Consider the following 17,486-nt stretch of genomic DNA (forward strand, 5'->3'; position numbering starts at 1 on the left):
ATGGAAGCAGTTTGACCCACTTGCTGTGGTGTTCATCCACGAAGTGGCGGAGATAGTTAGTCAAGACTTGGTTAATGCGCTCCACTTGCCCATTGGACTGAGGGTGGTAGGCAGAAGAAAAGTCCAATTCCACATCCATCATCTTGCAGACTGCTCTCCAAAACCGAGCGGTGAACTGGACCCCTCTGTCGGATACGATATGGAGAGGCAAGCCATGAAGCCGGAAGATGTGTTGAATGAATAGTTCAGCAAGAACCGGAGCGGACGGTAGCCCGGTGAGTGGTGTGAAGTGGGCCATCTTGGAGAACCGGTCCACCACCACCCAGATGACTGTGCAGCCAGACGATTTTTGGCAGGTCTGTGATGAAATCCATGCCGATATGTTGCCATGGAGCGGATGGTACGGGTAAAGGAAGCAAAGGGCCTGCTGGAAGAGTCTTCGGGACCTTGTTCCGGGCACAGGAGGAACAGGATGAAACAAAGTCCTGGACGTCTTGACGTAGCCCTGGCCACCAGTAATACTGGGATATCAATTGCAGAGATTTCTTTTGACCCACATGACCTGCTATTTGGGAAGAGTGTCCCCACCGGAGTACACGTTCCCTATCGGCCTCAGCAACAAACGTTTTACCGGGAGGAAGGTGGAGCATGTCAATCGGTGCCGCCATTAGCTTGGAAGATTCAATGATGTGCCGGGGTTCATCCTCCTGATCCACTAACAGAAATGATCGAGACAGCGCATCGGCCTTCAGATTCTTCTCGGCTGGACGAAAGTGCAGAACAAAATCAAAGCGGGCGAAGAACAATGACCATCGGGCCTGTCGGGGGTTTAGCCTTTGGGCTGTCTGGAGATATGCCAGGTTCTTGTGGTCGGTATAGATGGTAACTGTATGCAATGACCCCTCCAGCAGATATCGCCATTCCTCCGGGGCCAACTTGATTGCCAGCAACTCACAGTCTCCAATGGAGTAGTTTCGTTCTGCTGGGGAGAAAACCTTAGAAAAGAAGCCACAGGTTACTGTCTTACCCTCGGCCGTTTTCTGTGTAAGGACTGCACCGGCTCCGGATGAGGAGGCGTCTACCTCAAGGATAAACGGCTTGTCAGTGTCAGGTCTGTGTAAGGCTGGAGCAGAAGCGAAGGCTCGTTTAAGGAACAGGAAGGAGTCTTCAGCTTCCAGGGTCCACTTCTTTGGGTTCTCCCCTTTGCGAATGAGAGAGGATATGGGGCGTACCAGGGACGAGAAATGTGGGATGAACAGCCGGTAATAGTTGGCGAATCCCAGGAATCGCTGGATAGCTTTCAACCCTTCCGGACGGGGCCACTTCAGTACTGCTGACAACTTATCTGGATCCATCTTCAGACCGGTGTCAGAGACTATGTGGCCAAGGAAGGGTAGCGAGGTCTGCTCAAACAGCCATTTCTCAAGTTTGGCGTAAAGACGACTCTCCCTCAATCTCCGCAGGACAAGACGGACATGTCTTCGATGGGTATGCAAGTCTGGAGAGAAGATAAGGATGTCGTCCAAGTACACGACTACACAGGTGTACAGAAGATCACGGAAGACGTCGTTCACGAACTCTTGGAAGACCGCCGGAACGTTACTGAGCCCGAAGGGCATCACTCGGTATTCGTAGTGCCCGTCACGAGTGTTGAACACGGTCTTCCATTCGTCTCCCGATCGAATGTGGACCAGATTGTACGCACCCCATAGATCTAACTTGGAAAAGATCTTGGCACCTCGAAAGCGGTCAAACAGTTCCGGTATAAGGGGTAGCGGGTACCTGTTTTTTACCGTGATCTTATTCAATTCGCGGTAGTCAATGCAAGGCCGTAGACCCCCATCCTTTTTTCCCACAAAGAAGAAGCCCGCTCCGGCGGGAGAGGAGGATTTTCGGATGAAGCCTCGTGCTAAATTCTCTTTTATGTATTCAGACATGGTTTGGGTCTCTTCTCGCGACAGTGGGTAGATGCGGCCACGAGGAGGGGCTGTCCCGGGGAGCAGGTCAATGGGACAATCGTAGGGTCTGTGTGGCGACAACGTCTCAGCCTCCTTCTTGTCAAAGACATCGGCAAAGGACCAATAGGCGGGAGGTAACCCGGGAAGGCTGACCAGTTCGACTGGTGGGTGCGGAGGATGCACTGGTTTCAGGCAGTTAGTGTGGCAAGAAGCACCCCATTACAGGATGTCTCCGGAATCCCAGTCCAGCACTGGCTTGTGTGACCGAAGCCAGGGTATTCCCAGTAGTAGGGCATGCGTCATGCCAAGGAGTACGTGGAAGGCGATTGTCTCAGAGTGCAGCAACCCCACTTGCATTGTACAGTTCTCCGTGATGTACCGGATGGGTTCGGAAAGCGGTTTTCCATCCACGGAAGAAAGACTGATGGGGGTAGCAAGACATCGGACGGGAATCTGGTGTAGGTCCACCACAGACTGCTGGATAAAGTTCCCAGCAGAGCCGGAATCCAGGAACGCATGCTCTGACAACCGGATGGAACCGCAGGACAGGGATACGGGTACATGGAGAAAAGGAGAGGACTTGGTGTGACCTAGGGTGGCCTCTCCGATGGACCCTAGGCTCTGTAGTTTCCCAGCTTTACTGGACAGTCCTGAATCAGATGTTTGGCACTTCCACAGTAGAAGCACTCTCCTGCCATTCTCCGTTTCCTCTGCCGCAGTCTGGACTCAGTGACGCGATCAACCTCCATGGGCTCGTGCAGAGCAGTAGGCCTGGTGGAGGGAGGTAACATCGGCAGTTGGAAGACGGGCGCAAGGCGCGGGGTTCTTCTCGCCCAGGTGACTTCTCTGGCACGCTCTTGGAAGCGGAGATCAATACGGGTAGCCAGAGAGATCCGCTCTTCCAGGGTGGTAGGTACATCCCGGCCGGCCAGTTCATCCTTGATTTTTCCAGATAATCCTTCCCAGAAGGCAGCTACCAAGGCGTCATTGTTCCACTTGAGTTTGTAGGACAGAGTGCGGAACTCGATTGCATACTGTCCCACGGTGAGATTCCCCTGGCGGATTCTCATGAGCGAAGAGGCAGTAGACGAGAGACGGCCTGGCTCCTCGAACACTTTACGGAAGGTATTTAAAAAGACGGACAGGACTTGAACGGTCGGGTCATTCCTCTCCCAGAGTGGATTCATCCAAGCCAGAGCCTGACCAGTCAGATGAGACATGACAAATGCGATTTTCGAGCGATCAGTCGCTCGCTGCAGCGGCGACAGCTCAAAGTGCAGGGAGCACTGGTTTAAGAAGCCGCGACACAAACTGGGATCCCCTCCATACATGGGTGGGGAGGCCAGGCGAGAAGGAGACATGCATGTCGACAAACCCGTAGTGTCGGTGGTTGTTGAGGAGGCCGGGTTCTGCAGGGCGTATAGACGGGAATCCACAGATGCCATGTCAACGGCCATGCGTCTCTGGGCCTCATGCTGGCGGGAAAGCTCCTTCTGTAATTCCACTAGTTGGGAAGCGTCAGAGGATCCGGAGGTTTGCATGGATGCCAGACGGGATTCCACGGACTTCATGTGAGCCACTAATCTTGCTTGGGTCTCACGTTGGTGTGAGAGCTCCTGTTGCAAGTTGGTCAGGGGATTAGTCTTGATTCCGGCGGAGTCCATGGCCCGAGCAAACTGTTACGCTCACCGGGGAGCGTCGAGTGTCCGGAGGTGGACCCACTGGACCGTGCACCGGACTCCCCTGAGAAGGCGACCAACAGCGAACCCCTGTACAGGGATTGTGCGGCGCCTCCCCAGAAGTCCTAAATGCACGGCAGCCAGGAACCGGTGGTAGGAGTCTCTGTACGACCAGGCGTAGCTCGGGCACGATGTCTGCAGCAGGCAGAACACGTGTGTGGTACCGGAGATGTTCACTGCGGGTATGGCCGGTGATGTCCACTGCGGGTATGGCCGGTGACGTCCACTGCGGGTATGGCTGGTGACGTCCACTGCGGGTATGGCCGGAAGGTACAGACGGCACTACGGTGAGATAGAGTATTAGTAACGGGCAGATAACAAATAGGTAACAGAAGTACAAAGGGGCCTGAACACTAGCAGAGCTCAAGTAGAAGCGTTGCTTGGGCGCCTGCTGCCGGGGGAGGTGAACCTAAATACCTATTAGATAACAGGTGACCTCTGAGGTCACTTCCAGAAAATGGGGCATACCACTTTAAGAAAGGGAGCGTGGCCTCGCGCGCAGCCTAGAGTCACTTACTGCAATTCTGTGTGAGGACGGGAGACAGGAAGAGGCTGCAGCAGGCCTGGGAGTAGGAGCAGCGTCTGCAGAGCCATGGGACCGGTGAGAGGAAGGCCTTCGCTGCCTGGGACTGGGACCAGGAGTGCATGTGAGAGCCCTGCTGGGACTGGGCAGATGTGAGGGACAGCGCCCCCCCCCCCCCCCGGGGTCTGGTGGGACCAGGCGTTACAATAACTTTCTATCTATTGTATACCTAGATATAGTTTCCATTACACAGACACACAAAGACCTGTATTGCTGCTTTCTTGTAAGTGTTTATCTCACACCAGATCTGACTTCACAGGTACACTGCTCAGTGCCCCACTGTATTATCCTCCATGCTGTTGCTTATTCTGATAAGGTACCTGAAACTACAAGGACACTTTAGGCTGAATACTTGAATAGCTTATTCTCCTACCCCATTCTTGTTCTGATGGATTCACAATGATGTAGCGGTGCACGTTTTTAGCATTTTGTATTTCCTTTTCCAATGTTCTGATACATATTCATACAGATTATACTGGAAGTCGATCAGCTCACCTGTCAGGCTCATGACAATATCACTCCAAATCATCAGTATATTCCACAAAGTCAACCAGCACACCACTCACTTCAATAAAAATTCAATGACTGTATTCAATATGGCTAAAACCATTTATTTCTTCATGGCTCCGTACATACAGAATAAAGCATAATGCATGAAAAAACGAACTAAGGCTACATATTCCTTGAGGTCTTTAGTCTACGGTAAGCCTTGACATAGAACATACTGTTTTGTCTCCAGTGGTGTATAAAGCTGTAAAATTGCAGGCACGGTATATAAATACCTGGTTAGTTATTTTACCTGCATTTTCAAATACACATGTGAGATAAAAAAAATTGCAAGTGGTACAACTATACAATATAAACATAAAACCCCCATTACAATATGCTAAGTGTATTCAGGTTTTCCCAAAAATGTTATTCTTTTCATGTTAAAATGATTTCCATTTTTCCATTTTCCAGTGTGCTTTTTATATTATTATTTGTAGTGTCCAGGATCTCTGCTTGTAGTCACTGTCACCCTGTTAATTCTTACTACCATGGATTACAGCATTTTCTGGTCATCTACAATGCGATAATCCACTCTTTTCTACACTTTCACTAAGGGATTGTAATATAGCCTCCTCTTCTTTTTCCTGGACCCTGCTGTGCAATATGAAATCTGATGTACGTGAATGTTCTATACCTGGAGAACAGTCTGAATGCTGCAGAATCTAAAGGTCCCCAAACACATTAGACTCATGTTGTCCAAGCCGGCCATGGTCAACTGGTTCAGCCGATGTTCTAATGTGTATGGGAGACTCAGACAACTGATTGTCTGGGGAGATCGGGCATATCCTATTTCAGACTGTTGACTGCTTATTCTCCCAGAGATAAGCTATTGCTAGCCATGTCTGGATGTGCCTTTCTCATAAAGAACGTAGGAGCTCTCGGCCAAACTAGCGCTTCTTCGTATAGGAGAACCAACCTAGATGGCTCCTGGCCAAATAATCGGTGTCTCTTATGTATATAGCCAGCTTCAGGGATACTTTCACTGAACTGAATACAGTGGAGACTTCTTATAGCCAGAACCCACCCGTACTCCTGTTTCCTTACAACAGGTGTTGAGTAGATAGGAGGAAAGAAACCAGAACATGTGTTCTGGAGATACCAATGAGGATATTTAGGTGCTGAACTGTAAATCATAAATGTAACTTCTGTCCTTGGGTGAAAGTAATTCTAGCATTACATACATCCTAGAGTGAAAATGGACAAGATAAAGGAAATACACAAGAGAGTGATATAGTGTAATCATTTCTTACCTATTACCAACTTTTGGGAACTATAAACAATCCAGGGCACCTCAATGTTATTCTAAAACCAATCATGCAAGTTCTTATTTCATGGCTTTCATTTTCCAGATGCTAGTACTTTATAAGACCATTTCCCAGCCTTCAATAACCTGCACTAGCATGACTAGGTATACATCAGGTAACAGGAGCAATGGAGATTAGTTTAGAAATAAGCTTGTTGTTGTGTTTTTCTTGTCATAAGTATTCTCTGGGAATTAGCTCATAATATCGCAGTGTTCTAATGAATAAAACAGAGATTAAGTCTAGCTTTCGATACCTGCAGAAAGATGCCTGGCAACAGAAAGAGTCCTGTCCATGACATCTATTCATTGCCCACACAAAAGGTCTATAGAGTTACTTTTCAGGTCAGAATGAGATTTACTTCTGCTGTAAATAGTGGTAAATAAGTTGGTCCTCAGCAACAAGAACATGGTGGTGATGCCTAGACCACACAAGTGAGCAGCGTCTAGGCCACAAGTAACATTTAACTCTGTTTATCCTTCCTTTCTTTATTGAAAACCAAATAACAAGATAACATGCAGCAAAATCATCCATTATTAGTAGAGGTGAGTGGATTCATGGAAGTTCGGTTCTGCGGGTTCAGCTGGACTTTAGATAAAGTTTGGTTTTCGTCCCGGAATTGAACTGACTCCCAATGGAAGTCACTAATTGGGCAGTTCGACTCTCTACTCAGATGTAACCAGCCATAAACAGATCACATCTGGTGGCGGGTGGGTAGGGTTTTCCATTTTTCTTTTTTGTGCACACTACATCCGATCATCCTGTTGTTACCCCCAGTGAGAGCTGTTCAAACACTGCAAGCGGTTCACAATGGGCTGAGCACCGAGCATACTGATTCTGGCATGAGTGGTTTGGATACGTAAAGCACCCAATCTCTGTTTGTTTTTTAAAGTAAGTGTTTGGTACAAACACCGAACCTCGGGTTCAACCATCTTTAATTATTAGAAATGAGCGGACCCATGGAAATTCAGGTACTGTTCTGGAACCGAACTTGACCCGAACCTCATTGGAAGTTACTCATTGGCAGTTTGGCTCTCCACCCACATACAGCCACCAATTTTTTTTTTGTGCAGATTACGTCATCTAACTGTGATTTTGCCCCCAGTGTGAACCATTCAACCACTGCAAGTGGCTCACACTGGGCAGAGCACCGAGCGTACCCAAGCACACCAAGGCTCACTCAAGTGGTTTGTATACATAAAGCACCTGAACTTTGAACTCAAACACTGTTTTGTTTTTTTTGTAAAGTCTGTGTTCGGTATGAAAATCAAACTTTAATGTTCAGGTTTGCTCATCTCTATCCATTATTCCAAACCAGAATTGCTCCAGCCAGAAATGGAGTACTTTGTAAACTTTTCCATGGAGAGGGATAGTTAGCTTGAAGCCATTGAACAAATGCACAGTACACTTATCAACCATTACATTGAAACCATGGGTAAAATGGATAAAGTTGATTAGGGGCAGCACTTGACTCCTGAGTTCAAATCCCACCAAAAACAACTGCATGGAATTTGTATGTTTTTATTTATTGATTTATTTTACTCTCCTATATAGTGCCATTAATACCACAGCACTTTACAGACATTATCATCTCTGTCCTCACAATCTAAATTCCCTATCAGTATATCCTTGGAGTGTGGGAGGAAGCCAGATAAGGGCACTTTCACACTCGCGTTCAGCGCAGTCCGTCACTATGGAGAATAGCGCAGTCCGTTAACGCACTGCGCTATTCTCCATAGACTTGTATGGACGACGCACTGTAACACAAGTGTCAGCGTTGCATCCGCTGGACGACGCAGTGTCGTTATTTTGATGCTGCGTCGGGCGGAAGGAACGCAGCATGTAATGTTTTTTTGAGAGGCGGAAACCTTTATTTTTCACTGCGCATGCTCATTTTTTTTTTTTTAAATCACAGAAACTTTATTTTGTTTCTCGGTGGCCGAACGTTCAGCTGAGCGCCCGTCCGCCGGCATGTGAGAGCTCTCAGCTGAGCGCCCGGCCGCCGGCATGTGAGAGCGCTCAGCTGAATGCCCGGCCACCGGCATGTGAGGGCTCTCAGCTGAGCGCCCCGGCCGTCGGCATGTGAGAGCGCTCAGCTGAGCGTTCGACCGCCGGCATGTGAGAGCGCTCAGCTGAGCGCCCGGCCGCCGGCATGTGAGAGCTCTCAACTGAGCGCCCGGCTGCCGGCTATTGAGAGCTCTCAGCTGAGCGCCCGGCCGCCGACTATTGAGAGCTCTCAGCTGAGCGCCCGGCCGCCGGCTATTGAGAGCTCTCAGCTGAGCGCCTGGCCGCCGGCTATTGAGAGCTCTCAGCTGACCGCCCGGCAACTGTAAACTGTAAAGAAGAAAAAAAAAAAAAAGCTTTCCGTTGTTTTGTACGATCCGTTGCATTCGTTGTGCCATTATATACAATGCATCCGTTGCATCCATCACACAACGCAATACAACGGATGTGTCATGGGCGGGGAGGACGCCATTGCTGCTGCGCTCTCGCTAACGCTCGGGTCCGGCGTTGCTGTGGCTGCTGCTGCTTGGTGGCTCGAGCGGTGGGCCGGATCCGGGGACTCGAGCGGCGCTCCTCGCCCGTGAGTGAAAAGGGTGGTTGGTTTGGGGGATTTAGTCCGTGACGCCACCCACGGGTCGTGGTGAAGATGGGCACCACCGCTGCTGGTGACGGGGATCCCGGGAGCGATGGTAGGGAGCAGCTGGTGTTTTCCCCCTCTGTGGGTAGGGGTCGGTGGGCCCAGGGGTGACGGGGAGGCAGGGTTGGTGAGGTGCAGGGTTGCAGGGACAGCGCGGCGCGGTGCCGGATGGCTTGGGTGTACTCACTTAGTAAGGAATGTACAAAGTCCTCGGTAAACCAAACGGCTGGATGGACGGGTCCCGCAGCCGGCTGCCAAGTCTCTCCCCGGATAGGTGATGGCGGCTGTCTTTCCCTGCACCTTGATGTTCTCGTTTGACTACTATGGATCCCCAACGGTAGTCCGCTCCCTGGTGTATGGGCACCGGAAGAGCCCGTTTGCCCGCAGGCGCTGGCCCTTTGGTTTCTAGCCTTAGGCGGTAGCTGTATACCCTCACGGTGGGGGCGGTTGCCTTTAATCGGGACTTTTGCTTTTAGGAAACCCCTGGGGTTCCGGTCACATTCGGATTTGACTATTGTCGGCGGCTCCAAGCCTGGTCGGGGTCCGATGGCCCTGCCTGTGTGTGCTGGCTTCACTTCGCTCCCCGGTCGGTACCGGTGGGCCAACGCCCGACCCCAGTCCTACGGTTACGCGTTGCTTCACCACTCCTGCAGACGGCCACCACCGTCTACCAACCTTGCTGTCAGTGCCTGGGCCACAAACCCAGACACTCCAGTGTTTACTCCTCTCACTTCCACCTCCTGGACTAAACTCCAAAAACTACTCTGACACTTTTCCCGCCTCCAGGCCTGTGAACTCCTCGGTGGGTGGGGCCAACTGCTTGGCTCCGCCCCACCTGGTGTGAACATCAGACACTGGAGGGAGGCAACAAGGATTTTGTGTTTGGCTGGTGTCCCTGTCTAATGGGGGTGGGGGTGTTTGTGTGTTATCTGTGACGACCTGGCTAGTCCAGGGCACCACACAAGTGTGAAAGTAGCCTAACCCAGAGGGAACTTATGTAAACATTGGAGGAACGTACAAACTCCTTGCAGATGTTTTCCTAGGTGAGACTTGAACCCAGGACCCCAGTGTTGCCAGGCTACTGTGCTGCCTTTGCCTTCGTCCCATGTTGCATAAGTTTCCTCCTACACTCCAGTTATCCTAATAGTGAGTATTGTGAGTAGAGATGAGCAGACCAGTGGAAGTTAAGGTTCTGCTGGTTCAATCGGAATTTAGATAAAGTTCTGTTCTGGACTTGAACCTCTTTGGAAGTCACTGATAGGGCAGTTTAGCTCTTCGCTCACATAAAGCCAGCCATAAACCGAACATTTCTGGAGGACAGAGGGCGGGATTTTCTAGGTTCTTTTTGTACACACTACATCCGATAACGCTGTTGTTACCCCCAGTGTAAGGCATTGAAACACTGCAAGCAGCTCGCACTGTGCTGAGCACCGAGCATGCCCAAGCACAGAGATGCTCGCTTGAGTGGTTTACATATGCAAAGCGCCCAAACTCTGAACACGAATGCTGATTTTTTGGTAAAGTCTGTGTTCTGTACGAACACCGAACTTTAAACTTCAGGTCTACTAATCTCTAATAGTGAGCTCTAATGGGGACAGTGATGACATTGTAAATCAAGCACAGTGGAAAATGATAGCGCTATATGAAAAAAACCCAATAAATAAAAAATAAATTTCTTGTTTCAATGGCACTTAGCAAAGGATGGGATATATTCGGCTACAAGTGAACAACCAGGTGTTGATGTTGTAGGAATTGTAAAAATTGGCGAGCATAGATGTACTCAATTCTGATGAGGATTACATTGTAATGCCTACATTACTGGACTAGGGACTCTCCAAAACTATAGGTCTGGTGTGGTGTTCCCAGTATCCAGTGGCCCAAGGAAGCAGATAGGGATTGGTTTGATAAATAACAAACTGTTCAAGGTTATATAAGTAAAACATTTGAATTCCTGTGTGGGTAGATAGGTGGTGTGATATATATTGGCATCATTATAAAATATCACCATTGAAGAAGATGCTTATAAATGGAAAAATGGGCTGTTTAAATGGGTTGTCCACTACTTGTACAACCCCTTCTCATTCCCCATGTGCGGCCCATAAAAATGACAAAGTCTATACTCACCTCTGTACTGGCGGGGTTCCAACAATGTTGGAACTCATGTTCCCAGGGCCCAAGTGACATTGTTATGACACGCGAGCACCGCAAACAGACAATCAGCGCCGGCTTTCTTCTCCCCACCTTGTATGGTTATGTACAGTAATTCAGTAATTAACATGAAGTGAGTGGCAGCTGCAGTGCTCACTTCCTGTTAATTACTTAAATGGAAGTTGGCACTGATTGTTCTTGGGGCTTGCGTGTCATAACAATGTCACGTGGACCCTGGGAATATCAGTTCCGACACTGATGGAACTGTGCCAGCCCTGGAGAAGAGTATAGGCTTTGTTATTTTTATGGGGGTGAAAATGGGGAATGAGAAGGGGTTGTTTAAGTAGTGGACAACAACTTTAAGGGACTATTCAGACAGGGAGTTTTCTTCTATGCCAAAAACGAACCGATTTTCATCAATATTTAGATCAGATTTTGGTGTTGACCACTAAATTGTCTACATATTAATCTGAGTTACGATCTAGTACACCACCGCTATTTAGAAAATGTGAAAGCGCAAAGAGGTTTGCATATTAGATTTCAAGACAATCATTGTGTAATGACTTTATGTTAAGGTGATTCTTTCTTCCCTGTCTCAAGTTAATTTGTATTGTAGGCAACCTGGGAGAGACAATCTTACATTCTGCCATATTGCATGGACAAAAGGAAATGGTGAAAGTCATATTAGATTGTGTACCATAGATAATTAATGAGCCCATGATGTCTGACATGTACAAAGGTGTGTGAATAAAACCTACTCTATTACTGAAAACTATCTTATTGTATGTTTGCATTATCTTTTACTCTACATCACCTTCTTGGCTATCTAACATGAATTGTTCTAAATGCTGTAGGTGTATCATATTAGCTTTCATATTAAAGGGATTTTCCCCCTCTCAATTTTCCTCAGCCCATAGGTTTGTGGTTGTTGAACCTAATCACCCTTCCCTGCTCCAGTGATGTTTCCACCACTGCTCCCGGTTCTTGAAGCTAGAGTAGGGATTTCTATACCGCTCTTCTTGGTGACTGAGGCTAGAGTGATCATGTCTCCACAACTGCTCCTGTTGATTTAGGCTAGAGTGGTGATATCTATACTGTTGCTCCTGCTGACTAAAGGTACCGTCACACATAACGAGGTCGCTAGCGAGATCGCTGCTGAGTCACGGTTTTGGTGACGCAACAGCGATCCCGTTAGCGATCTCGTTATGTGTGACATCAACCAGTGATCAGGCCCCTGCTGTGAGATCGCTAGTCGTTGCAGAATGGTCCAGGCCATTTTCTTCAAAGGTGATGTCCTGCTGGGCAGGGCACATCGCTGTGTTTGACACTGTGTGACAGAGTCACAGTGACTGCTGAGATCGTTATACAGGTCGCTACTGTGACCTGTATTGTTCCTGCATCGCTGGTAAGATCTGACTGTGTGACATCTCACCAGCGACCTCCCAGCGACTTACCTGCAATCCCTATCAGGTCGCATTGTTTTCGGGATCGCTGGTAAGTCGTTGTGTGTGACTGGGCCTTAAGGCTAGAGTGGTGATGACTCCATCATTGCTCCCCATGATTAAGGTTAGTGTGATGATGTCTCCATCACTGCTTTCAGTGATTGAGGCTAGACTGATGATGTCTCCATCGTTGCTCCTGCAGATTGAAGCTAGAGTGGTGATGTCTCCACCGCTGCTCCCATTGATTGAGGCTAAAGTGATAATTTCTCAACCTCTGCTCTCAGTGATTGAGGCTATAGTGGGGATGTCTCCAACTCTGCTCCCAGAGATTGAGGCTATAATGGTGCTGTTTCCACTGCTGCTCTCGTTGATTGAGGCTAGAGTGATGATGTCTCCACCGCTGCTCCCGGTGATTGAGGTCAGAGTGGGGATGTCTTGTCTCCAGCATACGTGACATTGGTATCCAATAATTGGTATCAGTGGCTCTATTGTATTAATACTGTAATGTTTTACTACAACAAAGATGTACTCCATGTGATAAACATTTTTTCCACTAGAGCTCTATCACAAGTGTTTGCAAGTATATGAAAATGCTATCCACCACTTCATGCCATGCACTAATAACCTTGAATAGTATAATTCAAGCAAGACTGCTCTTATTAGATCTGGTGAATAAGGTGGGTGGTCAACCAGCTGGAAGCCCAGCTCTCACAGTTTTGCCATGGTCGCCTTTGCAGTGTGAGCGGAGGCATTGTCTTGCAGGAATAAGATTCCTTCGGACATTTGGCGACCTACTTTGCAGATCGCTTCCTCATGTCCAAATTTTCATGGATAATGACACAAACACGTTCACGGGAAATCCCCATGATGTCTGCTATTGCTTTAGTTGAAATTCGTTGATTCTCCAGTGTGAGGTTGTGCACAGCATCGACGATCTCTGGAACAACCACTCTCAGTCATCCAGGACGTTCCTCATCATTGGTGCTGAAGTGGCCCGTTTTAAGTTTGGCAACCCAGTTCTTAATTATGGAATATGAAGGGCATTGATCCCCCAATGTCTGCGAGATATCACCATCAATATCCTTCATGGACTTTCCTTGCAGAAACACGATTTTTATCTCTCCTCTGCTCTCAGTTGCAGTGAATATCGCATTAGACTTCGACATTTTGTATTCCCACGTGCGTAGAACACTGTTGCCATAAACAACAGGCAGAAACTTTTGAAAACATATATTAGACACATAAGGCTTTCATGTGATGTAACATTCGTTACCATAGAAACAAAACAAGATCACAAAGCCAAAGACTTATCAGCAGCCCCTCGTATACATATATAAAAAATGGTACATTTAAATACAAATTAGTAATCATAAAAAGATCATTCTTTGAGTTCATCCCATATGGATAATTTGGTATTTAGGTTTAAGATCCAAAATGCTTCACGAATGAGGATGTTTTTTTTCCAATTGCCCCCTGTTTTTGGAAATGTAACTGTTTACAGGACAAAAATGTTTACATTTGATATATCCCCCTTGTGAAAACAAACAAAATATGTTTGGCAGCTCCTGAATAGCCACTGTTATTATCTCTCTTGATTTTTTGCATGTTAACACTTTTAATGAAAATATACTTTGGTTTAGCAGATATGTTGACGACCTACTCTTTTTGTGGCGCAGCAACATATCTGCCATACCACTTTTCATTCAAAATATGAATGACAATTATCTCCAAGTGGAATATATTTCTGGGGTTGCTGGTTAATGTATACCGTTTCTAGATCTATGGCTGCAGGGTGATCCCCTTACGGGCAACGTACACAGATTGTTATATAGAAAAGAGGTAGAAGGCAATACCTTATTATTATCCAATATCTGCCATCCATGACATGTAATCAAGTCTATCCCCTATGGGGAACTAGTAAGAGCAATGAATATTTGCTTGTACTAGGATATCTTTTTTAAAGTAAGCACAGTCATACTTAATAGACTGTTAGGAAGAGGATATATTAAATCCCTCATTAATGCAGCATTGGACAGTTAGCAAGCCACCCCGAGAAAAATATTTATACAAAGATCAATTTCAAAGTAAGAAAAAGAATAATCAATCCTCATTTGGTATAACTATTTCCACGTCTTTTAGTATGCAATATAATGACATTGCTAAAATAGTCTCTAAATACTTTTTTTTTAATATATTTGTCTGTTTTCACAAATATTAAATCTCACATTTTTTACCCTGGAAAAAAGATAAATATCCAAAATGATGGGGAAATTGTCAATAAAACCTCCATTGTCATGAAGCATATTGAATCATAAATCTAAATAGCAAACATCCGTATGGGACAAACTCAAAGAATGATCATTATTATGTTTACTAATTTGTATTCAAATGTACCATTTTGTATATATGTATATATATTTTTTTCATATTTTGTAATGATCAGTTTATGTTTTCACTTGTGTCCTGCTGTTCCTATTGGCTGTATCTCTATACGCTTGTGATTGGTCTAATATCATTTAAATATGACACCATTCAGTTTATGCCATTTAGTTTGAGCAATCTTGCTCAAAACGCATCATGCTATTTTAATTTTTCCATGGATTTGTTTTTTTTTTTCTGTTAATGATGTCCAAATAAAAGATCATTTCTTTGAAGAAAATATTTTTTTGTCACCTGAATGAATGAATGAATGAATGAATGTGCTGGAACTCTTCTGGTTTCTTCTTCTACTGTTGTGCCCCGCCGGCTGGATGAGCCCCCATCAGGATTGATAAAACCCAACCTATCATACCTCTTTAAGCATTGAGCTAATAAATATATATATATATATATATATATATATATATATATATATATATAATACACACAGTGGGACCTTGAATTACGAGCATAAGTGGTTCCGGGAGTGAGCTCTTAAACCAAGTTACTCTTGTATCAAAGCAAATTTTCCCATAGGAAATAATTGAAACGCAGACAATTCGTTCCACAACCCCCAAATATTTACTGTATTTATAGAAACTTATTACAGTAATACAAAATAATGACCTGTATTCATATAAAATTATTACAGTACACTAATACAAAACACTATACAATACAGTAAAAAACACATACATCAAATATCAAATTAAACTGCACTTTAGCTTACAATAGAATTGTTGGTGTGCGGGGGGTACAGTACAAGTAATGTGCTATACTGGTTAGCAGAAAGAAAGTACAATACTTTATCCACAAATGCAAATTGATAGACATGCTGCATAGTATATACTGTTCTGCACAGTCGTACATATAGACAGAAAGTTACCTGCAGAGCAGGTCAGAGCTCGGTGAAATGACAGAACCAGAAGTGTGCAGGGTGAGTATTTGCTCTTCTTGCAAAGCATTGCTCTTAAACCAAGTTACACATTTTTAGAAAGCCTTGCTTGTCTTGCAAATCGCTCTCAGACCAAGTTACTGTTAATCTAAGGTTCCACTGTGTATATATATATATATATATATATATATATACTGTATATATATATATTTTTTTTAAAATTGTAGTCTTGGACGAACCAAATATCCAATCTTGGGAGAGACTTGGGAAAGTGCCATGTGTTTCAGGCAGCCACTTTCTCTTCTCGCTGCTTTCTGCCTTGTAGTAAGCAAGATGTTCCTTACAAAATGCTATGTTCATCTGCTCTTAAATTTTTGGTTTCTATACATGATATACTTCCCCAAATTCTCAACCAAATCTTATATGGAATGTGATGATGTTCTTTTTCTCTATACTAAGACATATTTCCGAAAATATTCTATTTTCCTTGTCAGAAAGCCTGCATTAAAGGGATGAATGATATCACTCACCAAGATATCTCTCTCCATCTAAATAATTTCACTTCTGAAAATGCTTTGTGACATCTACATTAATATCATTGCTTCCCCATTATGTAATGAATTCTCTATACTCACAGTATATGTGCACACATCTACATATCATGCCAGTAAGGTCTCACGCTTTTCTCTTAATATATGTAGTAGAATATATCTTCAGTATCCGCATGATACTGTCTCTGATATTGGTATGTTAAACTGACCTATCTCTGCTGTGTAATTAGTTATGTGTTGTCTTCTCTCCTGTGAGTTGTTTCCATACATGGTGTAACTCTTTGATCTGCTTCCTTTTCTCTTGCTCACCTGCTGTTCATCTTGTGTAATGAGACTGGTATAAATTTAGGCCATTAGGTCTGTGCACCTTGGTCTGTGTACTTCTACAAGTGCTTCATAAGTGCTCAGAAATATACCAGAAATGTCCCAGAAGTGACCAGAAGGTGAACTCTACTTCTTTAACTGTGTCTTTCACTTGCATTTTGCTCCTTCCCCCTTATTCCCACTTGAAAACCCAATTCACACCATGTTCACTTACGCCCTCACAGTCTTTGCTCCACTCCTCCTCACTCTCCTTCGCTATCCCCAAACCCCAGCACTCTCCAAACAAATATTCATCTCCCCTTCCCTCTTACCTCCCCACCTGTCCTCATCTGCTGACCTGCTCCTAAACCGCAGATCGCTTCTAGTATCGCGCAGACCAGGCCGTCCACTCTCCTTCTCCCACCTGCTCTCCCTTTCTCTACTTCTCCTCGCTGCTGGCGACATATCTCCCAATCCTGGACCCCCACAGATGGGACACTCCTCTCTATCACCCCCCTACCGCTCCCCATCTAGTAGTAACTACCGCAACCTCTCCAACATAAAATCCATTCCCCTCTCTGCCACTCCGCAGCCCCCTCTCTCTGGAGCGCTCTGGAATGCCCGTTCCATCTGTAATAAACTGCACTTCATTCACGACCTCTTTATCTCTAGCAATCTATCCTTTCTGGCCCTCACCGAAACATGGCTGACACCATCCAACACTGCCTCCCCTGCTGCGCTGTGCTACGGCGGCCTCCACTTCACCCACACCCCTCGCCCTGGCAATAGACAGGGTGGAGGAGTGGGCCTCCTCCTTTCTAACAACTGCAGCTTCACCCCAATGCCACCTCTACCCTCCCTTGTCCTGCCTTCCTTTGAAGTGCACTCTGTCCGCATCTACTCTCCCTCCAACCTCCAAGTGGCCGTCATATACAGACCCCCGGGCCCAACCACTGCC

General features: G+C 46.1%; 1 pseudogene; it reads left to right on the forward strand.

Moving 5' to 3' along the window:
• The window catches only part of LOC142295458 (transient receptor potential cation channel subfamily V member 6-like), a 157,447-nt pseudogene that overhangs the window by 53,638 nt on the left and 86,323 nt on the right, over window positions 1-17,486 (forward strand).

The sequence above is a fragment of the Anomaloglossus baeobatrachus genome, chromosome 3 (assembly GCF_048569485.1).
Source record: "Anomaloglossus baeobatrachus isolate aAnoBae1 chromosome 3, aAnoBae1.hap1, whole genome shotgun sequence".
NCBI classification, from domain to species: Eukaryota; Metazoa; Chordata; class Amphibia; order Anura; family Aromobatidae; genus Anomaloglossus; species Anomaloglossus baeobatrachus.